This window comes from Chanodichthys erythropterus, chromosome 8 (genome assembly GCF_024489055.1).
Source record: "Chanodichthys erythropterus isolate Z2021 chromosome 8, ASM2448905v1, whole genome shotgun sequence".
Classification (NCBI taxonomy): domain Eukaryota; kingdom Metazoa; phylum Chordata; class Actinopteri; order Cypriniformes; family Xenocyprididae; genus Chanodichthys; species Chanodichthys erythropterus.
Genome location: NC_090228.1, coordinates 15,716,469 through 15,741,238, shown reverse-complemented (window position 1 = coordinate 15,741,238; position 24,770 = coordinate 15,716,469). Strand labels below are relative to the sequence as shown.

At 38.0% G+C, this 24,770-nt stretch overlaps 1 protein-coding gene across 3 annotated transcripts in view; it reads left to right on the top strand.

Moving 5' to 3' along the window:
* Positions 1 to 129: 129 nt before the first annotated feature.
* Positions 130 to 24,770, top strand: part of pparaa (peroxisome proliferator-activated receptor alpha a) — a 59,089-nt gene continuing 34,448 nt past the window's right edge. Inside the window, exons 1-5 of one of the 3 annotated variants that reach the window (XM_067392022.1) lie at positions 130 to 481; positions 1,356 to 1,426; positions 2,274 to 2,568; positions 4,255 to 4,300; positions 23,534 to 23,613. The gene's annotated coding sequence lies outside the window, so the exon portion shown is untranslated. Of the gene's footprint in view, positions 482 to 1,355; positions 1,427 to 2,273; positions 2,569 to 4,254; positions 4,301 to 21,423; positions 22,621 to 23,533; positions 23,614 to 24,770 lie in introns of those variants that run through there. The other 2 variants (XM_067392024.1, XM_067392021.1) reach the window with 2 other exon arrangements.

The following is a 24,770-nucleotide window of genomic DNA, read 5'->3' as shown; positions in this document are numbered from 1 at the left end:
CTCTTGTGTAACGGTCGCTGCGCGCGCTCGTGTGTGTGTGTGTGTGTATGTGTGTGTGTGTGTGTGTGTGAGAGAGAGAGTGAATCACAGTTCACCTTAGTTGAACTTGTGTGATCTAGTTCACGGTAGTGTGAGGCTGTTGGTCCGGTTCTACGGCTGTTGGGAGAATGAACAGATCTCCTTGATCATTTAAAAAAACCAAACTACCCTTAAAAGACGCAGTGTGTCGTCATGTTTTTGTGTAGATGGGAAGGTTGTGATAGTTTTCTCGCGGACCGACTGTATTAACGGTCGTACGTTAACCTAGCTAAAGTGTCCGCGCGACAGGAAATTTCAGCCTGAACTTGAATCATAACAGTCGTCGTTTATTAACCGACTCCCGTCAAGTTTCTTTTGTTTGTTTGTTTTGCCGTTTCTAACAACAGTAAAAGGAGTACGAATGATCCAGCTAAGAAGCGGATGAAACGCGGACGTAAATAACGTAAGTTTGCCGTTATCATATTGTAACGTCCCGTCGGTTGATTTTTTTTCTTTCTTGCTTTTATTTTGCTGTTACGCTTGAAATTATATGCGCCAATGATGCGAAGCCGGCATATGGGGCATTATTGAACTGTAGCCTAGTTTTCACAGCTAATTTTCCTGCCATCAAATGTAAAATGTCTGTCGAGCACACACATTAAACGAGAAATAGTTCATTTTATTAGTGCATGTCGAATAGAATAATAGAGTAGCCTAACACACACATTCGACAGATAAAAAGAGGTCAGTTTCTCATGGTCAGACGTTTTTGTTCACGCTTTTCAAATAATCGATCGTGCTGCTCTCTTTTGGGCTTTTATAGATTCTTCTCGGTTACTGGAGGCATCATGAGACGAATCTGGTCTTATTTAAAAGGGAAATAAATCTAGTATGTGTACTTCATAAATGGGGTTGCTTACTTAAAGATTTCTGCTGAACGAATGTGTTTTTTACAGACTATTTCATCCCATCTGTCTCAAACTGTACTGAGGCTGTCTACAATGTGTCATGCAACTTAGTGAAATTAATTAATTAAACTCAACTCATAATTATTATTAAAATAGAATATTTTATGTGCCACTTGTATTGAAAATCCATGCTAATATTATTAGTTTACTTCCTTGACTTGTATCATGCACAAACAATGTCCTCAGACAGTATGCCCCTTTTTGTTGATCATAATGCAGTTATTTAAATATTATGCCACTTATTTGACATGGTTTTATTTCCCTCAAAGCATATTGCTATTGTTGAAAACATTTTTTTTTACATTCAGTGAGAATAGAGCTTATTCTGAAATGTTAGACTGTGTGTGTGTTTGTGTGTCTGTGTTGCAGTGGTGCTTGAAATGGCGAAAATCTTTTTCGGACTCAGCCCAGGGATGGAATGTACATCCACCTTTTATCTGGTAAGATTTTATCTTTAAATATACAGTTTTTTCATTTTTCCCCAGGGTGAGCAACTCAGTATAAATAATTGAATGTGATAATAATCTGCTGTTATATGCTAAAAGGGAAATTACAATTATCTGTACATCTGACAGATGTTAGATTAATGAAGCATACTGAATAATATAAACTACAGTTTTAGGTGCAAATATTGCTATACTGTGTGTATGTGTTTTGTAATGTATTATTAATAGATTTGAAAGTGCATGGATTTGTGCATCTCATTATGTGTCTGTGCATTACGTCTGGTTGGTGACTGGTCAAACACCTCTGTGTGTTGCACACACATGCTATAACATGTTAACCAACGTCCTTTGAGATTTGTTATGCTGACTCTGCAATTTCCAAGTCAGGTTATGACGGCCTGCTTATGCTCTAATTTCCTTTTGTGAATATATTTTTGTTTTTAACTGAAATAAGCAAGAATCTCTTTTCTATATTTTTACTCAAAAGGAACATAAATTTCGGAAGCACAATTTTATCACCGCCATATTTATTTCTTTGTAAAATGTGTGTTTTGAATTCATTGTCAGTCTGTTTGGAGTTAATTTTGCATGTGTAGCTTTAGTTGCCCTTATCATTACTTGGTTGCATTTTGAACAGAAATACCCCCTAAAATAAACGGAAGAGATTTTTTTAAGCATGGGGATGTTTTAGGTATCTTTTGAGGTTTTGCATGAATCCTCCGTCAGATGTTTTACATATGTTTGCCTCTTTATGTGATCCAACACCCACTGTAAACAATGCCATGCATTATTTTGAAGGGCCTGTGTATTTTTCTTTTTTTTTCCACAATCATTTTTCTAGTCGTATACCTTCTGACAGAGGAGACATTCAGAATGCTGATGATGTCAGCACTTCAAAACAACTGGGGAAAAAAAACAAAAAAAAAGGTCATCAGTCATTTGTGCAATCTGTTTCCACTTGTCTTAATGTTGTCACTCAGCACTCGATTTATCTTGCCAAAAATATCTTTTCATTTACATCTCCTGTCGGGGGAACTAACCAAACCACCGTTGAACACAGAGCTTCGTAACCCGAGGCGGGAAGGATCGGGCCGGGCTGACGCTGAGAGCGCGCGACCGAGGCCAGATCGCATTCAGTAGGTCTGGCTGACTTGGTAAAGTGTGTGTGCATGCTGTAAGTGTCTTTCCATGACTGGCCCCTGGTGCTACAACCACGCCAAACTGTCAATCCCACAGGAATGTCTCCCCAAACTCTCTGCAACAGATGACAGAAATTTGGCATATGTTATTGTCATATTCTTTTTCTCTCCGACTTTTTTCTTCATCCCTCCTCTGCTTTTGTGCTCGGCCTCAAGTTTTTCTGTGCTCTCTCCCGTTTTTCCCTTGCTGTATTTCAGCAGAGAAAGAAGGGCCAAGCATGTAATGTGTCAACATGACCTGGACTCGGTACTGTAATCTAAGCATTACGCTTGGCCTTTCGAAACGATTTGATAATGACGCTGATGGCTCGTTACCGGCGTCTTTTGCTAAAACACTTTGAAAATCGCCAGATAATTGAGGAAAGCCAACCGAGCCCTTCGAGATTACAAAGAGGGGAACAATCCTACGCGCCTTTGCGCCAGCAAAGTCATAAATTCATCTGTCTCCTCGCTGGCCCGCATCCAATTCGGTTTACCTCGGCTAACCCCACGAACAACGTATACATCATTTGAAATTTAAAATGCAATCACCACAGAGAGAGGAGGCACCTCAGCTAACCTGCTGCATTCACACAATCAATCCTCGCTTTTGTGCGGCTCTCTGAGATGATTTGAGTGTCCCGTAGTGTCAGCTGAGGTCAGGGGCGTGTCCCGAGCTTTTAGCCTGTAGCCTGTCTGAAGCTGGCACTAAAAGATTGCACAGATGTGAGGAAGAGCTGTTAGAGCGCGGCATGTCCGACAGGAGTCGGGAACATTACAGGGCACAGGGGGATGTGCCTAAGCTGCTAAGATTCAGGGTGCAGCAGAGGACAGTCAGACTGACACACATTCTGTAGTCACGGGGTTGTGTTTTACCTGTCATGCAGGGAGACATCAGATGACGCATTCTGTGCGTGCTTGTCCTCTGTGAGTGCATGAGGGAACTGAGGTCATGTGTGAGATTTATGTATGTCAGCGTGTGTGCGCATTCGTTTTAGAGAACTTGTGGATATGAGCGAGGAGCTCTTAAGTGCTTGACCTAATTTCGCAGGCAGAGAAGAATTCGACAGTGAAGGCCTTCCTCTGTTAGTGTGAGGTTGCTGTGCTGGGTGTTTCCTCCCAGGGTCTAACAGGAAGCTCATGTTTGAGTTCATTTGAGGACAGGGAGAAGGCTTTTCTTTCCACTGTGGATCGTTCTAGAGAGGGGGAGAAAGCCAGGGCCTCAGCTCTGATTCGCCCTTCTGCAGTCTGGCATGTGTTTTAGCTCCTTATACTGCTGTATTGTCTATTTTGGCTGAACTTAAGTTTTTTTTTTTTTTAGCTCCTGCCAAGAAAACATCTATTTTTTGGGCTTACAGTGAGCAGGAGCCGAGATCCCAAGTCAAAAATGACTTAATGAATCCTGTGAGCAAATGAAACAATCCTCTGCAGGGTTCTGTCCTGCTTCCTCTGGTTCGGACTTACATTCCAGGCTCAACTGAGCCAGGTCGTGACCCGAAAAAACGCTGTGCTCTTCGCGGTGGTTTTGGAGGAATATTCACAGCACAGATGAGCTTATGGACAGTTATTGAAATGAATTAAAGTGCTTGTGCTTTTTCGTTGAGTTTATGTAAATGTTCATGTGCTGTGATTTGTTGTTCACAGGCTTGGGGACTTTGGGCGACTCTGACAGACATGCTTGACTATGCAGGTGAGAAACAATTTGCCAAACTAAAGTGATCATCAACATACATTTTGCAGTGCCATTTTCACAACAAGCTAGTTTTGTAAAGAACTAAATTAGTTCTGCTCTAAAATGAATCATTTTTATTTCATTTAGCAGATAAGAAATAAAACAGTAAAACTGTATTGTTCCATTGAGAATATTTTGGTAATATTTAAACTACTGTGTGAATATTTTACAATCTTAAGTGCATATTGCAGCCAGTCTGCAGGCTTGCAGTGTTCGTGTGGTCTCTTTGAAATGTGAATTCTGTGTGGGAGGCCTCTCTATTCATCTTCTGTGAACGTTTCATGTTGGTCGTTTAGTGAAGTAAGAAGATATCAGGTATTCTAGACATGTCTTTTCCAAATTAGAATGTACATGATACGTGCTGCATAATCCTTAATGTTCTGATAGTCGATTACATGTTCAGAACATCATACGCAGATCAAATCCTTCATCAGACAGTGGGGTTGTTCAAATCTAGGGCACGTCTTTAAGAGCTTATTTCTATGGTGGGCAGAGCAGAAAAATGATGAGGATCGACCTGTTAGTCTTCCATTGCATCAGCTTGACTGAAATTAGAGGCAGATTTGGGATGAAAGGTTTGCAGTATCCTGATTGTCTGAAAATGATCGTTTCAGTGTGCCTGTGCTCATAACCGCACTGATCAAACATGATTTATCTTAGTGGTGAAGTTGTTGTCTGATCTGCAGGGTTGGTTTTTGGCTTCATTGTGACTGTCTTTCTCTAAATCTATGTAGGTTGACATGTTGGTTGTTACATGGATTTCGAAGTGCGTGAAATTAGCATGACATGATCTAAAACATTCTGTCTTTGGGATTTTACTTTTGCAAAACATCCCAGTATTTACTCAAGAGTCAGTGCTCCCAAACTTTGTAAAGATAAGCAGTATGTATTAGGATGTTTGCGTCGCATATTTCGATAATCTCAGTGCATGTATTGTGCAGTGGAGAAAAAGAAAGAGGAGACTGACACTTTAAACAGCTGGTTTATGAAGATACACCGTCTTTATCACTCAATCATCTAACGGTCTCTTTCACACATTATACCCATTTCCTTATCTCCTGCAGTGTGGATGTATTCTCAGGTCATGTGCCGTTTACAGGTGTCATCCAGATGTTTTCTTGCGTGTTCTGATGCTCCCTCTGTTAGTACTTAATGTCAATTTTTGCAGAAATGTTCCTGATGTCTAGCAAAGAGCATCAGGCTCACACAAGCTTGAAAAAAGCAAAAGGATTTTTATTTTAATTTTTTACGCAGAAGTAACACGTGTGGCATAAACATGACCAGTATGACACTGTCACGACTGGTTTCATCCCAGTTTTTGCATTTCCCGTCTGTGCAGAGTTTTCTTTGAGCTACCCTCTAAAAGGATAAATAGTGACAAACAGAATATCCATACGGTGGAATACTCTTAGAAATACTTTTTCAGAATTTTTTTTTTTTTTTTTTTTTTTTTTTGCATAATGACCACTAAACTGTATAATTGACACATCCAACCAATTTCGTACATAAATATGCTGTCTCATGTTTCTTTCCAGTCTCTTTGTTCTCATATAATCAAATTAATATTTCGTGTCCATTTTATTATTTTTTTTCAAGTAGCTGTATTCATATAACAAATCAAAATGAAGACACAAACCAGTGTTGATTTCATTGACGAATCATTTTCGTCATTATTTTTTCACAGACGAAAATAAGACGACAACTAAATAAAAAACATTTTTTTTGAATGACAAAAACTATGACACAAATCTTTTCGTCAAGGAATAAAAACGAGACGGAACATGTTAGGGAGGGAGAATTTGGGAAGAGATCCAGTCAGAACCTGCATGTTGGATGATGCACACATTTGAATTGTAACGTGCTGATCTACCCGGCGGGACATTATTTGCAATACACTTGATGCATGCCCCAAAAAACGTTAAAAAAAGGTAAAAATCTCAGAGAAAGAGAAGAGCAGACATATGGATAGATCTGAAAAAGCGCCATGCGAAAGAGAACTCTATTTGGTACAGTTTTCTGTGCACGTACACCCCCGTGCTGCTATGTACACAGAAAAGCTACCTCAAAAAAAAAAAAAAAAAAAAACCTCAAAAGCTACCACAGCACACAAGTACTGAATTGAGCTCTCTTTCAGGTCTGAATCGACAAATACACTCAACATTATGTCAAAATGTCTGTTTTGGAGAGTATTCACGTAAATACAGTCAGTTATGTTTTAAGAGAACATAAACAGTTGTGAGACTATCGGATGTGCATCAGTGCATAATCCATACATTTGGTCTTAAAGTGACAGCAGCGTAATAAACCTAATGCCCTCTGTGCCCTTGATATTAATCAAACAACATTAGAATAAGAGAAAAGCATTCACTGCTCTATAATATTTGACAACACACGCGCTGCAAACTCCACAACACTTACAAATAGTGAAACGCGCTGCAAATAAAGAAAACGTGGAGTTTGCAGCGCGTGTGTTGTCAAACAGATGAAGATGTTTTCTTTATTTGCAGCGCGTTTCACTATTTGTAAGTGTTGTGGAGTTTGCAGCGCATGTGTTGTCAAACAGATGAAGATGTTTTCTTCATTTGCAGCGCGTTGAGCTCTCTCGGCCATCGTACTCATGTCATTCCACACCCATAAGATATGAAAAGTTATTTTTGTATTCTCGTCGCTTCATAAAATTAAGGTTGAACCACTGCAGTCATGTTGACTGTTTTAACAATGTCTTTAGTATCTTTCTGGACCTTGAAAGTGGTGGTTATATTGCTGTCTACAACGAGTCATATACCTCTTGGATTTCATCAAAAATATCTTCATTTGTGTTGATGAACGAAGGTCTTACGGGTGTGGAATGACATGAGGGTGAGTAATTAATGACAGGATTTTCATTTTTGGGTGAACTAACCCTTTAATAGATGTTTTCTTTAAGAGTATATGGGTTTGGAAATTTTAGAGAAATTATTAATTAAAGCATTACAATTTAACTAAACCCATTAGATTTTAGTCGACTAAAACTAAAATCTTATGATATTTAGTCGACTAAAATCTTATATTTAGTTGACTAAAACTAGACTTAAACTAAAACCATTCAGATGACTAAAATATGACTAAAATTAAATGGCATTTTAGTCAAAAGACTGACTAAAACAAAATCAAAATTTGCTGTCAAAATTAAAACTGACACAAACACACATATAGTACGCATATTTATATAGTTAGATCTGTCATGTGATTAAAGAATTAATTATTAGAATTAATTGAAAAAATATGCCTTGTGTTTATATTTGCTGAGAAAAGCCCCCAAATGAAGATTGCAATGCTTTACCTTACATTCTAATCACAAAAAGGTCAATATTTCACAAGCGTGATTTTTTTTTTTTTTTTTTTCCCAAACGGTTCAGCGGAAATCCCCTCCCTGCAACCAATTTCATTGGCTGAGGTTACAGTGACGGGTAGGATTAGGGATCTGGGTTGGGTGTAGGTAATCGTTATTGTGATTAACATGGCCAATGAAATGTTTAGAATCGGCTCAAGGGCAGGATTTCTGCTGAACTGGTTTGGGGGCAAAAAAAAATCACGCATTTCTTATTATAATATATATGTAATATAATGTAAATATGTTTGCTTTATTTCCTGATAATGAAATGAAATTCTATAACTCACCTAGTCTTCATTTTTGCAATTAAGTTTGTCAAGGTAGACTTTAAGGCTGTTCACACAAGATGTGCTGTAAAAAAATGATTTAAAATCTGTTGACACATGCAGGCGGACGACTTTGACTGCTTTGTCACATCACGCTGTTTTTTCAGCATCTTGCGCCATGTTTTTAAGATACTGTGTCAAGTTAAAAATACTGTAACTTTGAAAATTGCATGTGATCTGTTTTGCTCCATCCAGCTGTATTGTAAGATTTCATTCTTTGCCACTCTGAGCAGCTCTATCTGCTCTCCGTTGGTGCGGTTTGATGGAATTGGAATTTCATATCAATTTCTTATCATGGCAAAGCTTCCAAATCAACTATTGCAACATCCAGACTTCTTCCCGACTACAGCGAGTCGAGAATTTGCACTGACAAAGACCAAATATGGAGTGTTTAGTTTGCATGATGATTATCAGTCAGAATTCCTGACAATATCTTATGTAGTAGTAAAATCATACAGCTTGAGCAGAACAATGTCCTTGAGATATTTCATTCTTTGAGATTATAGTCAAGCATACATTTTTATTACATAAACATTGTGTTTTGGCATGTAATAAATCTCAGAAGTTGCACAGGTGTAATTTGTTTCATCAGCAAGTGAGCTGTTTGTCCCTAATGGTGTTTTAAAATAATTTACCTCTGCTCACCATCAGACTATGACTATTATGATTTTTTATTTGATTGACATTTTATGACCTGTACAACTTGTTCATGCATCATCATCTACCTTCCCAGTGGTTATAATGATCATTGACAAATGAGTAATGTTGTTTGTCATAGCGACATTTGTCTTACATATCATACATACTTTGCTTTTAAGTTTTTTTTTTGTAATGTCATTTTTCATTTTTAATGTTGTTTTTGAGCAGTTTTTGAAACTTTAAATTAGCTATTTTTTTGCCTCTCATCCTGTTGATTGTGACATTTCCTGATTGACGTTATCCTGCCTATGCAGTAATAAAGCTCCCTCCAGCACTTCATTTGTAAAGATCTTCCCTTGCCACATTCAAGTGATCATTATGTCAGCTTTAAGCAGTTCAGTTTATTATTCTGTAATGGATTGCATTGCCATATATGTTTTCTGCACAAAGCAGTCAAGACAAAAAGTATTGAAATGGCTGTCAAGTAATATTTCAAAGACTGAAAAGGACAAACATGTTTGATTCCCCCCTAAAAAAGTGTAAAAACTGTGGTTCTGTGATGCTATTAAAACATTGCTCATTGTTTGAGCATCCTGACGCAGCAACATTGGTTTGACCAGTGGCATTAGTTTGTGCACAATTCCATTTGAGGTGCATAAATTGTGAATATATATATATATATCTGAAAAAAAGTTGGTTGTAAAATTTTTGTATTCATTCAGTCAGTGAATTCTTAAATTAGAATCATGACATGAAAAATAAATGAAAAAAAAATAAAAATAAAATCCTAAGGGGCCATTCACACAGAATGTTTTTTTTTTTCATTCCCACTGCACTACTTTTTACAGTTTTTTTGTTTAACCGTCTGCAAAAGATGCAAGACGTGAGCACGTGTTAAAAACAAATTCAAAGAAGCAAAAAAAAAGCATCTTGAGACACCGTCTTTTGTCTCGTATTTTTAACAAAAAAAAAAAAAATTGTTCTGTGTGAACTGGCCCTAATGCAGTTAACAAAAAACAACAAAATAAAAACAACTTTTTTCAAACAAACATCCAATGGATCTCATAGACTTGCTTTTTTTTTTTTTTTTTCATTAGGCTGTTGTTAGTGTTGAGTTTGAAGGCCCAGCTCCAGACGAGGGCTGCTCCATGGGTAGGCCAATGTTGCATTGTTGGCAGTGGCTCATTTGAATAGCCCTTTAGTATTTTGTGTGAGCAAGTCAGCGCCATTTGCATTTGTTCCAGTCACAAAGGTTTACAGGTCAATAGAGACCAAGCTAACATGCAGAGGAACCCTCTCTCCTCTTATTCTCCTTTCTCTCCTGTCTCTCAACCTTCTTTTGCCCTTCCTTGGTTGTCATGATAAACTCTGCCCGTCTCCCTGGGAATGTGTTTGTGTATGCGTGTGTGTGTGTGTGTGTGTGTACGTAGCAACACCTCAGATGTCTGGTGAGTGATTAATTCTAAGCTGGGAATAAGACTGAAGAGAGGCCCCTGGTAACCCTCAAGCAAACAGCAACAATAATTTGATTATCACACTTGAACATGCTTATTTAGCCCATGCATGGTCGTGCATGCGTGCGTCTGTAGGTCTGCACACTGAAACAGAAGAAAACGGAGCATACCTGATTAAATGGAGCCCATTCAGGACTGTTGTTTGTGAGCAGTTTGAATGGCTGCAGTGCTGACACATAGCTTCTTAGATGCGCGCACATAGACAGAACCAGAAGCCCCAGGTCTTCATAATTAATCCCAGAGTGAGCTCATGGCCCAATCCTCAGAGCTTTAACTCTGTACTTTCCATATGTCACACTCCTTCATACATGCACACATATAGAGACACTTGCACCTTAAACTGAGAAAACTCTCGCATGTGTCATGAGCCCTTTGATTTGTTTTTTGAAGAATTACTGTTTTTTTTTTTATTTATTAATTAATTTATTTTATAACAAGCACCAGTTTAGTTGCATTCCTTTTAAAGCAAAAGATCACCCCCCCCCCCCCCAAAAAAAAGAAAAAAATTGTCATTATTTACTCTCGTAATATCTTTTGACTTTTTTCTTTAGTTATTTTATAGCAGAATGGCCCAGATGCTCTTTTCAATAATGTGCAACTAAGGGTGTTTTCACACTTGGTCCTTTTCAGGGGTCTGAGTGTGGTTCGCGTGATTTTTGGCCCATATGTGAACACTCCAAACGATCTCGGACCCCTTTAAAGCGAACCAAACAGAGACCATCTGTGTACGGTTCGCTTTCAGCTAACAGTACGCTAAAAAGGTCCGTTATGAACACACATCAGTCCGGGCTCACTGGATTTTTCCATTCGCGAATTCCATTGTTGTTTGGTCATCAGATGCCTCCATACAAGTCGGCTGTTCATCATGGCTTCTTCTTCTGGCAAATCTCTGCAAATTATTCGTTCACAACGTGCACTTGTTTATTGTAATTTCAACTGCTTTCAAACTGAGATGTGGCTGCGCGTCTTGCTAGTTTAAAATGGTTATATGAGCGCGCACACCTAAAGCGCACGCATAGAAAGCCAACTGTCACAGCGCGTGTACTAAACTAAATTATCTTTAGTGTCTTACTGCTTTTAAAGTGTTTAAAACACACAAGGTTCACATAAACAGTTGGTTATGTTTTAAGTGAATGAAAGAAATCGTGTGTGTATAAATGGATCCGTGCGTTACTGAAGTTCTTAAAGTGACAGGAGCCTAATATAAGAAATCAGTAGAATCAGTATACATTTTATTCATACAGTGAAGAATATGCAGTTTTATTTTTCATTTGATTATTCCATTTCTTACATGAATGCTGCTTTTAGGTATACATACTTACCTGAAAATTTAAAGCAGTTTATAGCATTTGGATCTTCTTTTATTGTATTTATCCTATTGTTTTTTATATGCTGATGTTATCATTGCCTTCTGCAATAAAAAAAAAAAAAAAAAAAACATGATTCAAAATAAATATTATTTACAAAGGTGGATGTGTGATATAGTGAAAGACTATGAATGTAGTACTGAAACAAAATTTGTTTTTTTGTGCAAAAGATAAACTTTTTTACAAAAGTAATCTCATTCAACAGCATTTGTAGAAATGTCATTTTACAACCTAATAACATTTACAAATTAATAATAATAATTAATAATAATCTTTACAAACAAATATTCTGGTTAGTGAGGCACATGCAAGTGAATGGGATAATAGTATGAACTCAAAGAGGTCTGAGACCACATTCCTACTTAAGTGGACCAAAAAAAAGGGTCTGAGTCCTCTTTTAGGAACTGGGACAGTATGAACATGAAGAGAAGTTTGGTTCTTTTAAAGAGGGCTGAAGTATGAAAACACCCTGAATGATTAACACAGTTATCAGGAAGAATTTTCAGTGAATAATGACCTAAATTTCAGTCTGTTCCTCAAAGTAATTGCAAAAAAGGTTTTGTGGTGCATTTTGACTTTTTTGAAGCTTGACAGCTCGTGGAAGAGAGCAGCATAGACATTCTTCATTTCATTTCATTTTTTGTGTTTTCCACAGAGTAGAAACAAAATCATATTTAGAACAATATGAGAGTGATTAAATGACAGAACTTTTGTGTAAACTATTCCTTTAATATTTTAAAATGTTATTATTAATATCGCCATTTGAACTAAACTAGTTTACAATGTCTTGCTTTGAAAAGAATTTCATGCATATTCATGTTTCTCTGAATTTTTTAAATGCATATATCTTGCATAGTAAATGTTGCAGTAATGCTTTGTCGTGAGCATGAGTGGTTCAAATGTACTTTAGATATTAAATCTTCTGGTAGCTCAGTGCTGCCATAGCCTACATTTACCTTGTTATCTTTATCAGAGACATGGCACTATACAATTGGTTTTTTCTTAAAATCCTTTTATTTTTATTTTTTTATTGAGAAGCTAAATTTTTAATAAAATGTCTCCAGTTCAATCTTGTATATCACTCATGACCATCTGATATCATGCACTGTAAAAACGCAAAAATAAGCATTTGTTCACTTAAGGAGATATTTGATTTGATCTAACCATTGAAATGTTTTTAGTGTGGCCGCAGGAAGGCAGTAGTCAATCTCTGCATCTCTCTTAGGCCTCTTCTTGTCCCCTCTTAGCTGGACGTGTGAATTGCAGCACAAAACGTGGGCTGCTGGATCAGCATGCATGCTACATAAAGACTGCTTTTGTTATAGCCTGCACGCTCATGACCGCTGGCATCTATAGCCCCTCACCCCCAACCACACCAAACTGCACCGGGCTGAGTAGAGAATCCCCCATGGAGGGAATGGACAGTGACTTTCAGTGTGATAAGCTCACACCCATAAAACTTTATAGCAAAATGAATAAATGAACTTGAAAATGTGTATTTCTTCCCCATTATTTTACCTCTGGGGGCAATAAAGTCTTATTTTACTCCATTCCAGATCAAATTTAAGTGAATTTGTCTTGTTAGAGATTCATTATAGGATAAAACAATACTTAGCTATAAATCAGATAATGTTCCAGTGCAGCATAACTCACTCACTCTCGCCATTTGCGATGTAATTATGATTCAGAGTAAAAACAGAAATTCCACAAGGCTCTTTAATGCTGTCAGTAGATGACGAGCAGAGTGCGTGTCTGTTGGGCCTCAGTCGACACGGGCCTTAGAACTAAAACGATGTTGCCTTGCAGCTGCCGCGCCAATATTGCGCCATGTTCACCTCAGCCTATTAAAGGTTGGGATTCCCATCGGGAGAACACTCACTCGCAGACAATTAATGGAACAAAAAATAAGAAAAACTATGACAAGATAATACGTTTGCGATAATGAGCCTCCACTGACCTATAATCATCCTTTTAAAATGAATTTTAACCAGGATAATGTCCTTGAACATCAGCAATGACAAGTGCCACATTCTATGTGGTTCTTCTTAAAATTGGATGGTATTATGTATTCCTAAGAGAGGAAGCTGTCCTCTTGGTCATCGTTTGATGGTATTTTTCAATTATTTTCAAGTTGACATGGCACTAAGGAATTTGTTAGAAATTTTTTTATGGTATAAAAACCAAAGTGCATGTCACCAAAGGCCATCGTCAGATGCTAGTCTGACTCAAATGATTTGTTTGTGCTCTAAAATTTAACGACTCCATAGTGACTAAATTTAGTCTAAAGCTGAGCTCAATTAAAAAAAGGAAATTACACTGGAAAGTTTATTTCATGGTCTTGCTATCATTAAAACCATACCTCTCTACACTAAAGAAATAAGAGAGGAAATAACAAAAATTAACAATGATGTAAAGAATATCTTTCAGAGGGTGTGATATCATCAAAGTGCACCGCTGGGGCTGCGTCCGGCACATCCCCCGTCATTGTCGGTTTTGGGGGAAGAGGGTTGACTGGGTGTAGAAGGCTCAGCTGGGGCAAATCCTGGAGGTCTCGTCCATTCGGAGACGAAATGACGTGGCACATGCAAAAGCAGGCTTTACTGGCTTTTAAGAGCCAGAACTTGTTAAGTGCCAGAACTGTCCCCGTTCCCCTCGTGCACCAGACACACACACACAAACACACAGCTCTCAGGAAAATAAAGAAGGACTGGTGTGTTAAAATGTATTATTAGAAGCAAACCAGAATGGACAGGCCATTTGGAGTGGAGATGAGAGTTAACATGCATCAGAGGTTATTTAGGGGGGAGTAAACAGCACTGAATGATGCCTGTGCTGCATGTTAGGGAAATATTTGGAGACGGACATAGCAATTAATTTGTGCATGCAGTTTAGAGATTGACGGTTTGTTGTACGTGGCCTCAAACAGTTTGCGCTCTTTTAAAATGTTTGAATGCATCTGAAATAAATGATAATTTAACACTATTTAAAACTTCTTTAGAAACTCACATTTCAGTACACCCTTGGACTGGAGTTCATTTGTGGTTAAATATTTGCTAGTAATTTGTTAGAATAATGACTTTTTTGGTTTATGCACTTTCCCCTTTGGCTTAAAGTGATTTTGATTTTGTGAGCTGCACATGTCCCCTCAAAAATAGTGCACCTGTTAATTGTCATTTGTGCTCTTTTACGTGTGTGTTTATTTTTATTTTTTTTATGAAACTGTCTGATAATTTTGGAAGTTTCAGAGTTAATCAAAAGTGCCACAAAATCCTGCTCCTCTCTCCAAACACTTAGTGCTCAGCAGAAAGTTCTGGAGATTTGAGCATGCGGCAGTTAGCGGCCATGCGAGTGAAGTGGACACGGAGAAAGTCTGTCCTGACGATCTTTTTTTTTTTTATATATATATATCTATGTCCCTTTTTCCCCACACGACTGAATATTTTAAGGTGAGTTACTTTTAGAGTAAAGTAGTTTTTAAAATGTTTCCGTGTATTTGTAGCTGTCGGATACAAATAAATTTACGGTAGTGAGGTCAAACAAACTCTTGGCAAATAAATTTCTTTTTACCGGTTGCAGTGAGACCTCCATGCTGAACTCATTCCTAATTAATGTTACTGTTGCTGAATAGTATAAAAATAGCACATAACGACACTTAAATAATGTAGACATATCTCTTACATCTCTAAAATCTTAGCATGTCACTGATTTAAAAAATAGGAATAAAAAGAAGTAAAAACAAAAGAGTTTCAGATATGCATTAACAGATGTTTTCATTATTATTCATTAGAATAAAGTTTATTTTGTATTATTGCAATACTTTTTAATAAAGCAAACAACACCTAATAAAATAAATATAAAAACAGTACATAAGGAAAGGTTGCATGTTTTAGATAAAGTAAGCATTTAAATAGTTTAATGCTGTATTATTCCTGTTACCTGATTTTATCTGTTAATCTGTTTACATAGAGGAACAGTTTAGGACTGAATGCACAGTGATTTAAAATAAAATATACATTGCTTAAATGTCTCTCGTTTTTAGCAGATCAGAAGACAGAAGAGCCATTCGGGCATATTCCTCACTGTATTAAACCCATTTTTCCTACAAAGCTGTATTTCTTCTGATTCTGAAGTGTGTTAGGAATATTTTAATTCTGAAGATTCAGAGCTTCTGCCTTAAAAAAAAATAATAATTGTATTATTATATTTGCTAATAGGAACAAACTTTTGGCTTTGTTTAATCTCCACTGCCTGTAAAAGAAAAAGGAGGACAAAACAAGTTCAGGTTGTTTGTTAAATTATTCAAGCAAGGACATAAATTGTACAGTCTTTATATCATTCTGTTAAACAGGAAAATTTGAAGTGGGGGGGCAATCTATGTAGTCATTACTTTTTCCTTTTGACAAAAAATGTCAAATTATATTGCGCCAGACACTGACGTTTTGCCTCAATAGTTTTCTGTAGTCATGTTTCTTTTTTGGACACTCAAAAAGGTTTCCTCTTTTTATGTTAAAATAATAAATATAAAATAGCACTAATATGTTTTTAAAAAACATCATTTCAATTTTTTCATTATAACATTCAGCCTTTGACATATTGTGGTTGTTTTGTAAATCAGTTCACTCTGCTTTGCTATTTGCTTTGTCTGTTATAAATAAAAGGGCAGTGATGACACTATTAAATTACAGTAAATTTATCTGCAGTAAGGCAAAAAAAAAAAAAAAAATCCCATGACTGAAAGTTATGGGAAACAACTTTTCAGCATTGTAACTACTACAAAGCAATTGATCAGAGAGTGCAGTATCATAAAATAATTTTCATATCATAGCACTTAAAAAAAAAAACTCTAAATTTGCAAAACTAAAAAAAAAATTTCTTTGCAAAAAGTGTTTTCCCCTCAATTTTGTTTCTTTCAATTTGTCTAAAGTCTCACAAAACACCTAATTTTAATGTTTCTCATTGTTTTTCATATATCTATATGAGACTATATATTTCATATTAAATATGAGACCCATACCTTTGTTTTGGTGACTTTTTAAATGATTTGTGATTGTCATTATAGTAGTGGTAAGATAGAAACTCACACCTTGCAGAAAGTAACTTGCATGCAAACCCAGACCAGACCATGACTTATTTCTCTTTTGACTTTTACTTTGATTATTTGTTTTTGCCATATTTTATTTATTTGTTTTAAAATTATTCTTCCTTGCAGCCTTTTTTTTTTTTTTTTTGGAATCAGTGCTGACCGTCTGTGTAATGGCCTGGCACTCCGAACACACACGTTCAAGGTTATGCCATTCCGATCACACTGCACCGGGTTTTTTTTTTTTTGTTGGTGGTGTTGTTGTTTTTTTTTTTTTTGTTACAAAATATCAAGACTTCATACACAAAAATATAATACTATTATTTATAATACAAATATCTACATAATTACATGCAGACAGCCTCATCCTGCTTGCGTGGACATAGGCGCATGCTCTTATCAGAGGTGACCGCCATGTTGTCTAACTGTCCTCCATTTTGTGATTTCAGACCTTTACTGTAGCACAGCTGCCCCACCCTTGCGAAATTGTGCAGCCGTATCCCGATGGATTCGAAACATTGACGTTAATCCTTGCTGATTTCATTTGGAATTATTGAGCTTTTGAACTTTTTTTTCCTCGTGGACACAAAATTATTTTCTACCTTCTGAGATCTTGTTGCTTATGTTCCTTCACATAGAAGTACTGTTACTGCCCTATAAAAAGCTATTTTGAAAAAATGTGGGGGGTTTTTCCATAGAATTGTAGATTTTTTTTAAAATGCAGTAGTTTTCTCTGGTAGGGCAGGGATGGTAAATTCTTAGACAATACCATACCAGTAGCTTATGATTAATACATGTCATCTACTCTTCTACTTAACAGAAGAACAGTTGTCCTCATAGTAGCTTACAGGACAAAATGTTGTTCACGTGGCAAACAACAAGAACAAGGTGTGTGTGTGTGTGTAATTATGGCATCTTCCATGTATGTGGTAAAATTGAATCGCATCCACAGAATCAGTTAAAACATGTTGTAGTAAATTATTTTCTTATGATATTTCTTAGTGTAATCCATCATATAACTCTTATTTCATAGTAGTTGTTATTGTGTGATATAGTTTGAAAGACACTTTTCATTTCAGACAGTAACAGTGAGGAGTTAAGGTAGTTACTTTTAATTGACTTGATTTTTATTTATTTATATTTGATAAATAATATTCAAATAATAAATAGTTTAAAATAAAACAATATATATATATATATATATATATATATATATATATTAAAGTTATTTGCTGCTTTTAATCTTTTAATTATTTAATAAAACCTAATGTATTCATTTATTTAAAGGCCAAATTCAGCATAAGATTTGAATATGGTTTATGAAGAAATGTATTATTATTATTATTGTGTTGTCAGTTGGTTTCAGTCAATTACCAGAGCTCCGCTCATGTTTCTGTCAGTGTTGCGGCCAGCCGTAAGGGTCATTAAGCATCTTCTAACGGCAGGCAGAGGTCAAGGGAGTTAATCGGAGTTGATGGAGGGGCCCTCTGAGTGACAGTCCTAAGGGGCTCACCTCTTAATCTCTGTTTGTCTGTGTTTTAGTACTCTTTACCTACACAAAGCAAACAGCACCCTCCCTCTCAATAGGGACCGGCCTGCTCCCAGTCTAACACTTCTGACCTGTGGGTCGTGCCCTTTGTTCCTCTCTCTACAGAGGCTGACCTCAGATTTCACCTCTGTAATTGAGGAGCCCTGTAGACACGTGCCCACGGGGCCCAGGAGAGACCACCACCGCTGCGAGCTCACTGCTACCTCACTGCTACCTCTGCGCTGGCGGAAAAGGGTGTCTGAAAATATGTAGTTTCCTATGGGTCCTGAGAAAAAAATTTGGCCAATCAGAGGCCAGTTGCATAAACATAGCCATTATGTTAAGACTAGGGCTGTAACGATATGACCTAAAATCAAAATCTCGATTAATTGAACATTTGACCTCGATTACGATTAATGAATGATTATTTTTTTTCTTTATTTGTAGGTTTGTACTGTAAATATGCTTGACTATTAAAGGTGGGATATTTTTTCCTGATGAAAGAGTGCTCTGACTTAACAGCTCACTTTCAGCAGTTATTTTATCTGTGGTTCGTAACATTTCTTACAGATTTCTGCTCGTTGTAAATCAGATGCAGATAAATTAGCACAGTACAAGTACATGTATTTTAATGCGTGAGAGAGCAATTGTGTGTGTGAATTAGTCATACCGTCTTTCTATTAATTGCTGTGGGTTGTAAGTAGTTAATTCAAAAGTAGTAACTACCTAAATATATGCTATAAGTTTTGAGTTTCTAAGCTACTTGAGTGATAAATCGCTGTGTAAATGAGTTTCTGCGCTCCTCTCTGTGCGTGCGATCTTCACGTGATAATGTGCGAGCTGTTTATACGTACGAGCGTTAGTGTGCCACAAAGCATCAGCGCTGTAGCTCAATATAATAATACACATCCGAGTCTAAATCGCTTGCAACTTACAAAACACATACAACTAACAAAGTTTAGTGAAGACTTAAGCGATGTTTTGAGTGTTCACTCAGCATTTCAGTTCGCCTCCATGTTGCTTCCATGCACTGACTGGACCGGGCGGATTCACGTGACTACATGCGCGGTAATACGTGATGTTATGTTTCGATTACTTTTCGATTAAACGTCCAGCACTAGTTAAGACTGTGTCTTAAGACCTAGTATGACCAACTAGGAGTTTGCCAAGGGGCAAGCACTTTATTTTTTGTGGGGGTATCAAATTAGACCAATCTATCTTTTATCTATGCGTAAGAAAAAAAATTTGATGACTAACTTGTAAGACGAGTCTGAACAGTCAAGCAGCCCCAGATCTTGCTATGGTTTTCCGATCAATTCCCCAGTTGTTGTTTTTTTACAGTCATGTGCAAAATACTGCTAAATTGGCTTAAATATCTTCTACAGATACACTTTGCCTTCACATTCTGTCCATTTGGTTTATGTTTATGTGGGGGCACATTTTTTTTATTGAATATTAATTTCTCTCTATACATATGTAAACTATAGACCTTTGCAGAGACTTGATGCTGATGGATTTAAACTTGTTGCTATATCTTAAAGTGGAAGTGTAACTCTCCGTTGATGAACTAAGCCACTGGCTAAAACTCTTCTTGCTTCTCTCTTCTGTAATCTGTGCCAGGCTTGTCTTGTTGTGTTTTAATTAATTTTGTTTATATTGAGACATGTTTTTGTTTTTTTTCTTTTCCCAGAGCACTGATGAAAAATTGTAGGTTAAAAAAGCTCATGTGATGTTATTAGTTTTTACTCATTGCCATCTCCACAAAAGCATAATTATGAGTGGAAAATTGCAGCTCATTGATGTGCATGTGCAACACATTCCTTCGGATGCTTTTTTACGTTTTTCTAGTTGATCATTTGTGAGGAAAAGAAAATATACTCGAAAGCTCCTGCAGATGGTTATTAAGATCTGCGATGCCGTAATGATGTGTACTTTATTATTTTAGATTGAGAATTTGACATCAATCTCACATTCAGGTCTGAAAGGGTTAATGATCATTTAAGTATTCTGTGTTTAACCAGAAGGTTTTTGACATGCATTAATGCATGCAGACCATTTTGTTCTCTGTGCTTAATTTTTGATATTAAATAGAAATCACACTACACAAAAGATAGTTTTTTGTTATGTGTCTATAAACTGTGTCGAATGCACTTATTAAATGTTGACATTTGGAACAAGTGACCAGTCCGCTGTACTTTTTAACCTTGCGACGACAGCGATCTGAAACTCGCTGTAGCTGTTATCGCTCTTTGGTAACTTTAACCCCAGAACACATACACGCTTTTCAAATCACATGAGAGTCTTTTTAAAATGATCTCAGCGATGGTGCATTAAAGTGCTCTGAGGTTGAGCCCTGAAAAGTACCATAAAGAGTTTGTTTTGATTGGCGTTTGATCATAGTCTCTGAGCCTTGTGAAGGATGGGGCCTTACAGAACAGCTCACTGTTTGGGAGTTGGCAGCTGACCCAAAACCAAAATTGTATCCTCAAATGAACTTTAATGCAATGTACAACACAACACGTGCGCCAATTCCCGACTCCCCACTAGCAGCTCCTATAGTAAACAAGCAGAAAAATGAATGCCTGAGAATCAGAAAACAAAGAATGATAAATAAAATAGAGATAATGTGGTTTAAGGAAATGAGAAGGTTGCACATTTTCTCTTGTGAGACGCGCCTTCTTCGTGATTGGCCGACAGACGTGGCGCAATGTGACGTGGATGCGCCGTACCTTGTGCCAGAGCACGACCTGTTGCCATTAGGGAATCGGACTTGAAAAAGGAAGAGGGGTGGGCGATTGGAATTTGATTTAGCTGTAACGGTTTAATACGGGTGCGACTCGGCCCAGATTTGGTGTTGAATCGAGGGTGTGGTGTGTGGTATGTAGGAACCAAATATGTATGTGTGTGAGAGAGTGTGTGTGTGTGTAATGAGAGGTCAGTGCCATGAGGGAGCCAGAAAGAGGAGGCCGAGAACGAGGCAGGGAAATCTGGGCGGACCGGGTGCTTTCGGTCCCTCCTCCACGTCAGTGTGTGTGTGTGTGTGTGTGTATCTGTGTGTGACAGCCTGATGAGCAGCAGCACCCTCCGTGCAGCCATGTTCGCTGGTCGACGAGCATGCTTTCATCAACTGTTTAGTTCGCTAAACACAGAAAAGCGGTTCGTGATACTGCACTGGCGGTCCGGGGAACAGATTTAGGCGCAGGCCCCACTCTAGCACGTTTTGGTATGTGTTTTTGCATTCTCTTTGGGCTCGTTCGCAATAGAGAGATCATCTGTTAGAACTTGTATTTAATCGCCGCATTGATTAAACACAAAAAAGTTTTGCACTCGTCAGTACTGGCACGAGTGCAGTAGATGCGCAAAGGATTATTGGTAAAATAAGCCACAGAATAACGAAATCTTGAGTCTGTTTTCTGCATCCTCACCACCGGATTGCCTCACACGCTTGAATTTGGATTCAAAAGGGAGGCATGACGGAGGTGCACCCTGAAAGATCGAAAAACACTATTGGTGGCGCGCTCAGCTAATTATTCCTCCACCGGGTGGATTCTCAGGTAGGCCGTGGCTGCAGTGTGTGTGTGTGTGTGTACGAACACTGCAGATGATATCTTCCTGCAAAATGCGACAGATGTTTCACCTCCAGACTGTCTCACCCATGCACCCTTCTCAACTCTTTCGGGGTTGTGGGAGGAGGTCCCGTTAATGTTTGTTCACTTTTCCCAGAATCCCGCATCATGGTATGGTCGTCTTTTAACTGCTGAGGGTTTTTGTATTACTTTCCCTTTCTTGATTCTGATTACTTGTTTAGTTGTTCAGTGCATTCGAGCCAGAGGACTGCTTCAAGGATCGAGTTTAGTTTTGGCGGCGAAGCGTGTGCACGCTCTGTAAATTGTGTTTGAATGGTTCGTAACTGGTGTGAGCGTATGTTTCTGCGCACTCTCCGGGTGAACCGGAGTCTGTGTCACGCTTCCTTCCACTCTCCCTCCTTCCCTCCCTCCCTACTCAAGCTCTCGCTCACTGGCTGGAGCGATGATTCAAAAAAAAGATTGCTCACGTACTCCACTGCCTCTCGGTTTCATCATCAACTTTTTTCCCTCCACTTCAGTTTTCCCTCTCTCTTCTCCTCTAATTCCCTCCCTCCCTCTTTCTCTCTCTCTCTCTCTCTCTCTCTCTCTCTCTCTGTGCAGATAGAAATGAAAAAAAGCCTCTACCGCTGTTTCCACAGTACAGTCCCCACCCCTTCACCCAGTCTGTGCCAAGAGAAGGAGGGATTTCTACTACTCGCTGGATTTTAACCCTGTAGCACAACCGATTGGCTCAAGCTGCTTCTCTGCCACTTCAGTTTTTCCAGCGCATCTTTTCCGCCAATTCCCTAAAAGCTCGTCGCCGTGTTCTTCTGCGGTTTCGTTACCTCGAGACACTTTCAAACGGTGCATTTACGGCAGACAGAGGTGTGTAGCATTTCTCATCCTCGCCAGGGGTTAACGGATCCTTTCTGTTGCTGAGCTTTGAAAATGGCTGTATTCTCCCTGCTTGTTGCGTGCCTCGGAGAAGGGAGGCGCCTGGAGTTCTATCACTTTAGCACCACCCTCTCTCTCTCTCTCTCTCTCTCTATTTGCCCTCTCTCTCTCATACACACACATACAGTTCTTTTTCTCTCTCTTGCTCTTTCCCTCTCTCTGAAAGGAGAGCGGGAGGGCGGTGCGGTGTCAGAGCTTTTTCTGGGACAGGTGCCAATTCCAAACAAAAGACATAAAAAGGCAATGAGTGAGAGATGCCTCGATCGTAAGAAAGAAATATGTTGCACGATGAAACGAAAGAAGTTTGTGGTGACCGTATGCGCGCGCGGTTGTGTGCGTTCAGCTGAATAGAAATGTTTGGAGCTAAGATTTGAAATACTTTTCTTCTATATCTCTCTCACAACACTCTCTCACTTCTCTGGCTCTCTTCAGCCACTGAAGGCATTTCAGTCATGGGGGGGTGGAAAGGGGAGGGGGCTCGGTTTTCAAGCTTCTGAATTATTCATACGCCTGGGCCAACGCTGCGATCGGACTGGCTGGGACATTAACATGCAGCAGACATTCTGTTTGTCTGTTTGCTAACATTCCTCATTCAAAGACTTGTTAACTGCAAGATGGGCCGACACACGCGTCTCTCGGGCTCTTATTGTGGCCGGGGCCCGGTCGTCCCAGACCAGGGGACCACAGGCAGATGTGTAGCCTAGCGCTGGGGACACGCAGCTAGGGTGGGAGGATTGGCTTGGCCCCCCGGCCTACCTCCTTCGGTCCTTGTGCCTGCTATGGAAAGCTCACTGCCTCTTCTTCTTCTCTCTCTCTCTCTCCCTTGCTCTCTCCTTCAACACAGGACTGGTGAAGTGAGTAGAAAAGGCCTTCAGCACTTGTCCTGGAATGTTTCTATCTACTGATGCATGTGAATATTAAGGGGTAAGTTGCAAAATTTTGAGTTATATGTGGTATTTCTGCATATTTAGTTTTTCGTTTCTCCAATGTATTTCTTGAATCAAACGAAATTTCGTCTTTAGAATGTGTGCGAAATTTTTGGGTTTTTACGCTTTATACAGAGAGAAAAAACGTTTTATGAACGGTACGATTCCTAAGGAAAATGGCGTTAGGGGTATGTAAAGGCATTTCATATCAGCACCTAACAGACATGATGTACCTCTGTATTCGACCTTCCACAGTGCATAGTTTTGGGGTTAATGTTTTAGTGACTGAGAAGAGGTACACTTTTTGGGAGTGAGAGTTTTGAGTCGTGTTATCGGAAAAAGGTTTTTACGAATTAACCTTTCATTTTCTGCTGCCTTCGTTGTGTGTTTACTGGAGCACTTTAACATAGTGAATGGACCTCAGCTATTTGCGTAGGGCCTTGTGTTTGATTGTCACATTGTACTGTCGTTTATCTTATGAACTGTTCATTACGATTAATATTTTATGTCGTTTTTATATTATCATTGAATAGACGCTTATGGGTAGAAGCATTTTATATGCCACGTCAGAGGTTAGTTTGCGAGGTTATGCATTAAAATTAGAAGAAATTTGGCAGTATGTTGTGTTAATTTAAATGTTCCAGTGAGAGGTTTTTTTTTTTTTTTGGTTGCTTATTTTAAATAGTTTTAATGTAAATGCAAAGACTTGCAAATTCAACTAAAATTTGTGTCAATTTGTCTCTAATATATTATTGTTTACATTTACACATATTTTAATATGTCAACATATTTAATATGCCCATATTTGGTTTAAATTTAGCGGAGAACAATTTTTGCAATTTTAAACTTTAACCTGCGATTTTTTTATTTTTTTATTTTTAGTTGTACTCTTAAAGAAGGCCTTTGCTGAATTGGAACAATTTATGTATTATTTTAAGTCTGTTTTTAAAATAAAAACATATTTCGAAAAAGATGTATTTTGTTTTTAAAATTTAGGCTTGAGTTTTTAGAAAAGAAATTATAATCACAGTGTTCTTTTTTCTGTTACACACATGGTCTCTCTTTCAAATACACACACACACACACACACATAAAAAAAACTCTCTTAAGGCCCTTTAAAAATTGAATAATTTATAAGTAAAATCATATCTAGAG